Source organism: Sciurus carolinensis, chromosome 14 (genome assembly GCF_902686445.1).
Source record: "Sciurus carolinensis chromosome 14, mSciCar1.2, whole genome shotgun sequence".
Taxonomy (NCBI): domain Eukaryota; kingdom Metazoa; phylum Chordata; class Mammalia; order Rodentia; family Sciuridae; genus Sciurus; species Sciurus carolinensis.
This window is the reverse complement of record NC_062226.1, coordinates 34,817,220-34,825,632: the sequence shown is the minus strand read 5'-3', so window position 1 is coordinate 34,825,632 and position 8,413 is coordinate 34,817,220.

Here is an 8,413-nt window from a genome sequence, read left to right as displayed (position 1 = left end):
TGACCACTGGAGCTTTCTTCCCTCCTGCTCCCCTTAGAGTGACAGACCCCTCCCTTTTGTCCACTACAGGAAGTGTCTGCATAAATCAGTTAGTGTGTGGTCACAGTCGCAAACAGAAGCTATTCAGGTATTTCAAATGGAAAAGAATTTAATGAAGGCAAGGAAGTGCTTGCGAAGTCTGGACAAAGGTCAAAGGAAAGTCTAGGCATGAAAAGGTCAAGGAAGGCCACCAACTTTGTCAGTAGCTTTCATGGATAGGAATTTGAAGGAACTCAGGAAACCACTAGGTATGACCCTCAGTTGCCCCCAGTCCTGAGGCCTGAAGTTTTCAAGAAAGCCCCTAAAGGCCATTGCAAAATGTCCTATCTCCCTAGGCCCACAGGTTGCCTCTGCCAGCGGAGCAAAAATCTGGCTTCTGCCTTCTAGATCTTGCCAAGTGCTTTGCATTAATGTTTTTTTAATCCAGAACTTCGTAGACAGGGATTCTGGGATAGGTACTTCCCAGGTTTCTGGTGCCTAAAATCCAGGGGAGAGCATAGGTGGGGTGCTGGGCCAGTGAAAGCTTCCCTTGGGGCCCTTCTGATGGAACTAGTGGGGAAGACTTGCTCTTAGAGTCACAACTGGAAGGACATGAAACTGGTCTCGTTTTATCTTCTGATACTTAGAGCTATAATGGAAGAAAATGAGACCTCAAAGGTGTTAAAAAAAAAAAAAAAAGAGGGAAAAGCAGAGTTGGAGATAGAGCAGAGAGAGAGAGAGGGAGGACGGGGGAGAGAAAACATGAGCACTGATATGTACCAGCTCTGGACTTTGTCGTAACTTTTGCTAGTGTTATTCATTCCTTCGCGGTTATTTCAATCCATAAATTTCTTTCTCCCCTAAGCTAATTTAAGTTGGATTTCTGTCACTTGCAACCAAAATGGTACTAATGAATAGCAAAAGGAAAGCTGTATAAACATTAGAGTCAAAGTGTGGTACATACTATTGCAAAGAGGACTGACAAAGTGATTTGACACCTGGAGGAGAAGATAATCAGAAAGGCATTCAGCTCCATTTTTCCTTCAATCTTAGAAATGTTACTTAGGCAATAATTTTTATCTTAGTTATTTCTTCTCAGGGCCTGTGTTTCCTTCTATGGTGCTATTCTTCCTTTCCTTCCACTTTCAAAATACTTCCTGTCTTCCAAAGACCGGTTCAAATCTGCTCCCTTTGGGGGCCTCACCAACTACCTCACTCCATTTCTGAATTCTTAAAGTTCTTGGCACAGAATGTGGAACCTCAATTTATTTTTAAATTTTTTGGCGGGGTGTTTTGACTTTCTCTACTGGTTGTGAGCTCCTCATCATGGATGACATCTTACATCTGCTCTGCATCTCCATCTCCTAGTTTATCACCCTTGACTGCTGCTCAATTAACACTTGGGAGTTGATGGATCAATTTCTAAATGGGGAGGCTGACATTACCATGGGCAATTAATTGGAGGAGTAGGAGAGGGATGATGTCCAGTGCCACCATCCAGGAATAAGGAAACCTTTCCAGAAAGAACAATTAAACTGGCTCTCAATGCACTTGGCACACACGGATGGACCCTGTCCCAGTCAGTGCACCTCTCTTATGGCCACAAGGGGGCGGCAGAGAGCATGGTCCTCGTGCCAAACTGTTGCTCTGGTGGCAGCAGGATCAGCTAGCCAGATCCTGGCTGGAAAGGAGATCTTGATCTAGGTGGTTTGTGCAGGGTAAGGTAGGTCTCCAGTTAGGAGGCTTGGGAACAGGGTTTCTGGACCAAGGATGGGAAAGCCAAAGCATGGACAGGTGGATGGTGAAGGTCAACAGGAATCTAAGAATCTGAGCTGGACCTCTAAAATCAAAGCAGTGAGTGAACTTCAAGAGATTCAGATGGTCTGCTAAGGACAAGGGGATGCCTCAGTGCATTGGCAAAGGAAGCAGGAAGTCCAGGCATGTATAATGACTAGGGTAAAGTCCGGGGGACAGAGGTTTTGGAATCCCATCCCTAAACTTATCTGCCCTGTCATGGCCCCTGAGGAGTACTTGTGCTGTAACCTAGGCAATGATCGTTCTCTCTGAGACTCAGGTGTCTCAACTTAGCAAAGAGGATTGATGTCTGGAGACTCAGAGACCAGCCCACTTTTGCATTGCCTCCATGATCATCAGGGAAACTTCTAGCTTAAATGGTCTCTGGGGTGATGTGAATAAATCATTTCAGTTGGCTGCAAAGACATTTCTTCATTACCCCTGTCTCTGTACACCTGCTCTCTTTAAAACTTTTGATAGAACTGGGCTCATGGGATCAGGATCATTCAAAGACAAGCAGACTTGTATTTTTATTTATTTCAGCACCAGGTATGAATCCATGGGTGCTTGACCACTGAGCCACATCCCCAGTCCTTTTTAATTTATTTTATTTTTTAAATTTTTTTGCAGTGCTGGGGATCGAACCCAGGGCCTTGTGCTTGCAAGGCAAGCACTCTACCAACTGAGCTATCTCCCCAGCCCCTAATTTTAATTTTTTTTTTTTTTTTTTTGAGACAGGGTCTTGCTAAGTTGCTGAGGTTGGCTTTGAACTTATGATCCTCCTGCTTCCACCTCCTGAGCCACTGGGATTACAGGTGTATGCCACCACATCCAGGTGTTTTTATTTTTTATTTTGAGACAGGGCCTTACCAAGTTGCTGAGGCTATCCTTGAGCTTGTGAACCTCCTACATCAGCCTCCCTCCTGAATAACTGGGATTGCAAGCGTACACCACTGCACCCAGCCTAACTTTTAGATATACCCTGATATGTAGCACATGTCAAAATGTCTCACATCCCACTGTAAATATAATTAATTTTGCTTTAACCCAGGTTTGAGAGCATTTTTATAATTTTGCTTTCAAGATTTTTGCCGATTTAATTTCCGGTGGCTATGTTTTCTTATCTTGTGCTGGTTAGGAAGTGCTTGACATGGAAGAAGTCACTAATTGCTTATGGCTACTAAATTTCACAATTTATAGAGTTGACACAATGCTGGATTTTATGGACATCTAGTGACACTGGATTTTGGAATTGCCAATTTGTGTCATGGAGTTGACAAGAATGATTTTGGTGTATACAGTGTTTTTGAGGCTCTTGGTGTCAGTGGCACCCAATAAATGAAGTCCTGCTGGAGGCAACTAGGTGGGGGGGTCACTTCTTCCAGTTATTATATTTGTCCTGTGTTTTCTGGCCTGAGAGCCTGAGCCAGCTAGGAATGTATCAGCAAGAAAAGGATCTCCCCTCCCCCACCCCTTAAATCTCTGAAACTTCATTTTAACACCTGTCTGTCAGCTGGGCCCTCATGCAAGCAACCATCAAGGCAGCAGAATCTCCTTGCTCTGGGATTTTCCCCAAGACTCTCTCTCCCCAGCAATCGCGGGCATTCCACGTTCAAGCCAGACACCAGCACCATTGTCAGGATTTCCACAGAATTAGAGATCCCACAAAGGGCAGCTCCTCACCCGGGAATTTGTTTTCTCTTGCTGATAATTCCTTTCCATAAACATTTTTGAGAGAGATGAATAGGTGTACCTTTCTGGAACAGTGGGCAGATGCTGGGGCGTGAAATGACTTCACACGGCATGTTTTATGGATGAGAGGAGGACCCGGGGGCCCACCTTTTATTTCCTCAGCCACTGACTTGGTTGCAGATTGCCAGGTTCCTCTGCTGTAGGTGAAGCTTTGCTCACTATGGCTCCTCTGAAGCTTTGAAGGCTCAGGCTGGGTGGAAGCCAGAGACGCCTGAAGAGTGGGCACAGGGCCTGGGGGTGTAGCTTAATGGTGGAGCGTTTGCCTAGCAAGTGTGAGGCCCTGGGCTCCATCCTCAGCAACACACACACACACACACACACACACACACACACACACAGAGTCAATACAAAACGCCTCCAGCCTGTGACAAGCTCTGGGTCCACCCTGAAGTCCTGGGTCCCCCTCACAGCCAGCTCTCCAGTCTTCAGATTCTTCACTATGCTGGTGTTTCCCCACCCATCTGTTATAGCTATGAAGGGAACACATTCCTTCCCATCATGATGCAACTTCAAAAAAAAAAAAGAAACGAAAACAAAGAAACCAATATAAAAGTGGAAGACATGGTAACCTTCAACAACATGACCAAATGTGGGGTTTTTCCATTTATCTCTGTCTGGGGAGGGTGATTGTTAATAGTGGAACCAAATGATCTGCTGACAGTTTACAGGGCCCTGACGAAGCCTGGAGTCCAGAATGTTGAATGATATGTGAAGGTGGCAAACCAGAATTGGTGGTGGAGGGAGGGACCCAGAACTCAGACCCCCTCAGCAGCAGGAAAGGGCTACTCTCTTCTTGTGTCTGCTTTGGAAATCTGTCCTTAGGTCTCTGTCCATCTATACTTCTGCCTACTGACTAGAACCCTCTTCCTCATCTCCTGACCCCTCAGCCTCTCTTTCCCGAGCAGACCCCATTCCTCCTTTGTGAGGGGCACAGCCTGCAGGGCTCTACTCTGCCTTTACCAGAGGGCTTTCAGCCAGGAGTCAGAGTCTCCTAACTCCTTCCTTCAGGAAGTCCCCTGGGCTCTTGTCTCTAGGGCCTTCTCTGTTCTTGGACTCTGTTCCTCCACATCTGGAGGACCTCTGCCTGGTATACACACTATGGTGTATCATGGTGTGATCCATAGAGGGCAACCATGGGCTGCCTGTCAATCAGAGCCCTCCCAAAGTTGTAGAGAAGTAACGACCCCTTACTCTTCAAGTCTGTAGAAACAGTAGACAACAGTGGCTCACCCCTTCAATGTTTTTATTTATTTGTTCACTTTCTGCAATGCTGAAGGTTAAATACAGGGCCTCACAAGCCCTAAGCAATCTGTCTACCAATGAGCAACACCCACAGCCTTTCCTTTTTTAAAACTTGTGGCAAAAACCACATAACACAAATGGATAGTTTTAACCATCCTTAAGTGTTCAGTTCAGGAGTATGAAGTATATTCACATTGTTGCAAAAATAGAGCTCCAGAAGTGTTTCCCCTCTCTAAACAGAAATCCTATACCCATTAAATGGTGACTCTCCCTTTCCTCCTCTCTCCAGTCCCTGGTGATCACCACCCTACTTTCTGTTTCTATGACTTCGACTACTTAGGAAATCTCATACGAGTGGAGTCATGCTGTATTCCCCCTTTTGTGACAGCCTCATTTCTCTTAGCATAATGTCCTCCAGGTTCATTCATGTTATAGCAGGTATCAGAATTTCATTCCTTCTTAAGGCTGAATGACAGACCCTCCATTGTATGTCTATACCACGTTGTATTTTCTGTTAAGGGACATTTGTGTTTCCATCTCTTGGCTATTGTGAATAATGCTGCCATGACCATGGGTGTGCAAATATTTCTTGAGACCCTGCCTTCAATTCTCTGGGAAATCTATCCAGTAGAGAGATTGCTGGATCATGTGGCAACTTTCATTAATTTTCTGAGGACTCATCATACTGTTCCCCACAGTGGCTCTCCCATTTTGTATCCTCTCCAACATGACACCAAGGCCTAAATTTCTCCATATCTTCACCAACACTTATTACTTTCTGTGTTTTGTTTGCTTTGTTTTTGAGGTTGCCTGGAGCCTGTCTTTCATCAGGTGACTGGGTTCTAGAATGGCTTAGAGCAATCTCTTTTTATTAGAATTGAGCAATGGAAGCAGAGCATCATTCTATGGACCCAGATCCTGATACCCTAGAGTCACATAGTGCAACCCTAATTTTGCCAATGACTTTGTGACTGGGGGCAGGTTGTGCAACTTCTGAGTTCCCATCAGTACACTGGGGCAAGCCCTTGGTGACATAGCCTCCTCCCTTCTCAGCTCTGATGTTTCTGCCAGGAAAAGATGGGGAGTAGGAGATGGGAAATAACTTGTTAGATATGGGTCTTGATCTTAACAGCCATCACCCTGCGTACATTTCCCCCTTTTTCATTATGAAAATAACTCGTGCTTACTTATTTTTTTTTAAATAAAAAACTTAGCAAAGCATTAGAAACAAGGAAATATTTATCCATCATTCCATTACCTGGAGACAATAGCTGGTAACATTGTGGTCTGTTTCTTGTAGTCTTTCTTTGCTACTGAGGCAAACTTCTTTCACATTTGCCAGCCCTCTTTCTCTAAGTAAGAGCTACTTATTTTCACGGCAATCAGTTGTAAAGTTAACTGAGTTCTCAATTTCTTAAATATATCTTTCTTTGTGCTAGTTCACATCTTCGAAATGTCACTTTGAGTGAAAAGCAATTAATTACAATGGAAACGCTGCTTGGGGACTTCTTATGAAATTATGTTAATATGCAGAGACAGAGAGAGGGGAGAAAGGAAGGAAGGGGAAAGTGTGCTGATGGGCAAAACAACTGAAGCCCATTGAAATGGATAATTTCCTTTCAGTTTCAGAGTTGCAGGTCTATATATTTATGAAAAGACTAAAAAGCTATTTTTGTGGTTCCAATTTGTCAAAATCAGTAAAACCCAACCAGAAAGCAAAGTAGATAGACCAGAACAAAGGAAAATAAAAAAAGGCTCTGGTAAATGTCCTCCCCCAACACACCTTTAAAAGATCATTGCTCTCTCAGTTCCGGGGGAAAAAATTAAAATGATAATCTGAAGATTTAAAAAGGCATCGTGTGGAAGAACATCAAATGTAAAAGCAGCTCTTGGGAATGTCCAGCCTTGAGAAAAGATGCTTGGGGACCTTTGGAGCTCGTTCCTAAAAGGGTTGGATTTTGGGACTACAGGAGTCCTAGAAGTTCTCATCTTTAAGGCCTGGCCAGGACCCTGAGGTTGGCCTGCCCTGGTTCCTGAGCCGGGGATAAAGCATGAAAGGTGTTTGGTACGGCGCACGCCACAGAAGAAGTGCTCAATGATCCTTTGATGAGTGGCTATTATCTGGGATGAGGGAGGGAGTGGGCTTCAGGTCTTCTCTGGCAGGGTAGTAGGGAGTGGGGGAAGAGTCACATTTGGAAAGGGGTGAATGGGCTGGCAGTGGAATCTATTTTCTAATTCCTCTTTGATCTGGACTTCCAGGTCCAGTTGGAAAAAGGGTGTATCTGTGTGTTGGGTATACAAGATGGGGAAGGTTCAGGGAGGAAGAAGCATTAAACAGATATTTATTAATTAAGCACCTACTGTATGCCAGACACCATGCTAAGCATTTAAGAACAATAAGTCTTGTCAGAGGTGAGAAACTTGGCTAAGCATTAGAACCGAGCTTGTCTGTCAGGCCCTAAAGGCTTTTCAGGGGCACCCCCTCTGTTTTCTGTGAACCCATAGAAAGATGTCTATCACCTTCCTTCAGAGTTTAAGTCTAACTTTGCCTCAGGGAAGGTTTCAAGAGCAGTATTTTCCCAATCCCTGAAAACTCAGAATATGCCCTTTTGGAGTGTTTAGGGGCTTCCTGCCAGTGAGAAGCCAGACCATTACTGACTTCTATTCAGCAGTGAGAGTCTGAGAAGGATGTCCTGAAGGTGCTGGTGTGGGCTTGGCAGAAGTTTTGCCAGGTCACCTGGAAATTCAGGAGGACCCATGGTCCTTGCCTGGTCTGACTCAAGCCCCAAGTAGAAGGGAAGCAAGCTCCAACCTGCAGGCCAAACTGGTGCACATGGGGCAATGGGCAGTCTGCCATCTTTGGCACCAACAGGACCAAATTTCCTGCCAAATGGGCTTGAGTTTCAACACGTTGGGAGAGCACAGGAGCCTGTGAGCTTGACTTTGCTGTCAACCCTGAACCTGGGCCAAAGAAGATCCTAGAGAGTCCAGTAGCAGAGCAGATGGGGAGACAGACATGGAGGCTGGGCCTGGGGAAGGTGACAGGCCATCTAACACCAGAGGCCTGCCCTGCAGCAGGAGGATTGCATAAACCTCGCTGGGTGTGGAGGTGCGTTTTTGTCTGTTGTTTTCACCTTTGAGATCTCAGGAATTCGTCTAAATGGTTTTAGAAATGATCTAGTCCACAGTAACCTCCGCCATCATACAGATGGGGAAATGGAGACCCACAAGGAAAAGGGGACTTTCCTGAGACCACATGTTAGAGCTGGTGGTGGAACCAGACCAGAACCTAATGCAGTGCTTCCAACCCCCCACCATTACCCATATTACTTGGTCCTGCTGAACGACTATGAAATTATAAAGGACTTATAATGGTAAGGCCTGGTCTCCTTAAGGGAACTCTTTTGCTGTCAATCAACTCTGTGAAGTCTTGAGGGCTTCCCACTATAGCATCCTTTTGATCCTCAGAGTAGGAATTAGGTCAGATCTTTTTCTCTTCCTGGCCAAACCCTTTTCTACTTATTTTGAAATCCTTTGAAACCCCAATAAACAGAGGATGAGAAAACAACTTAACAGGTCAATCCCTTGTCCCCAATGGAAATTTTGG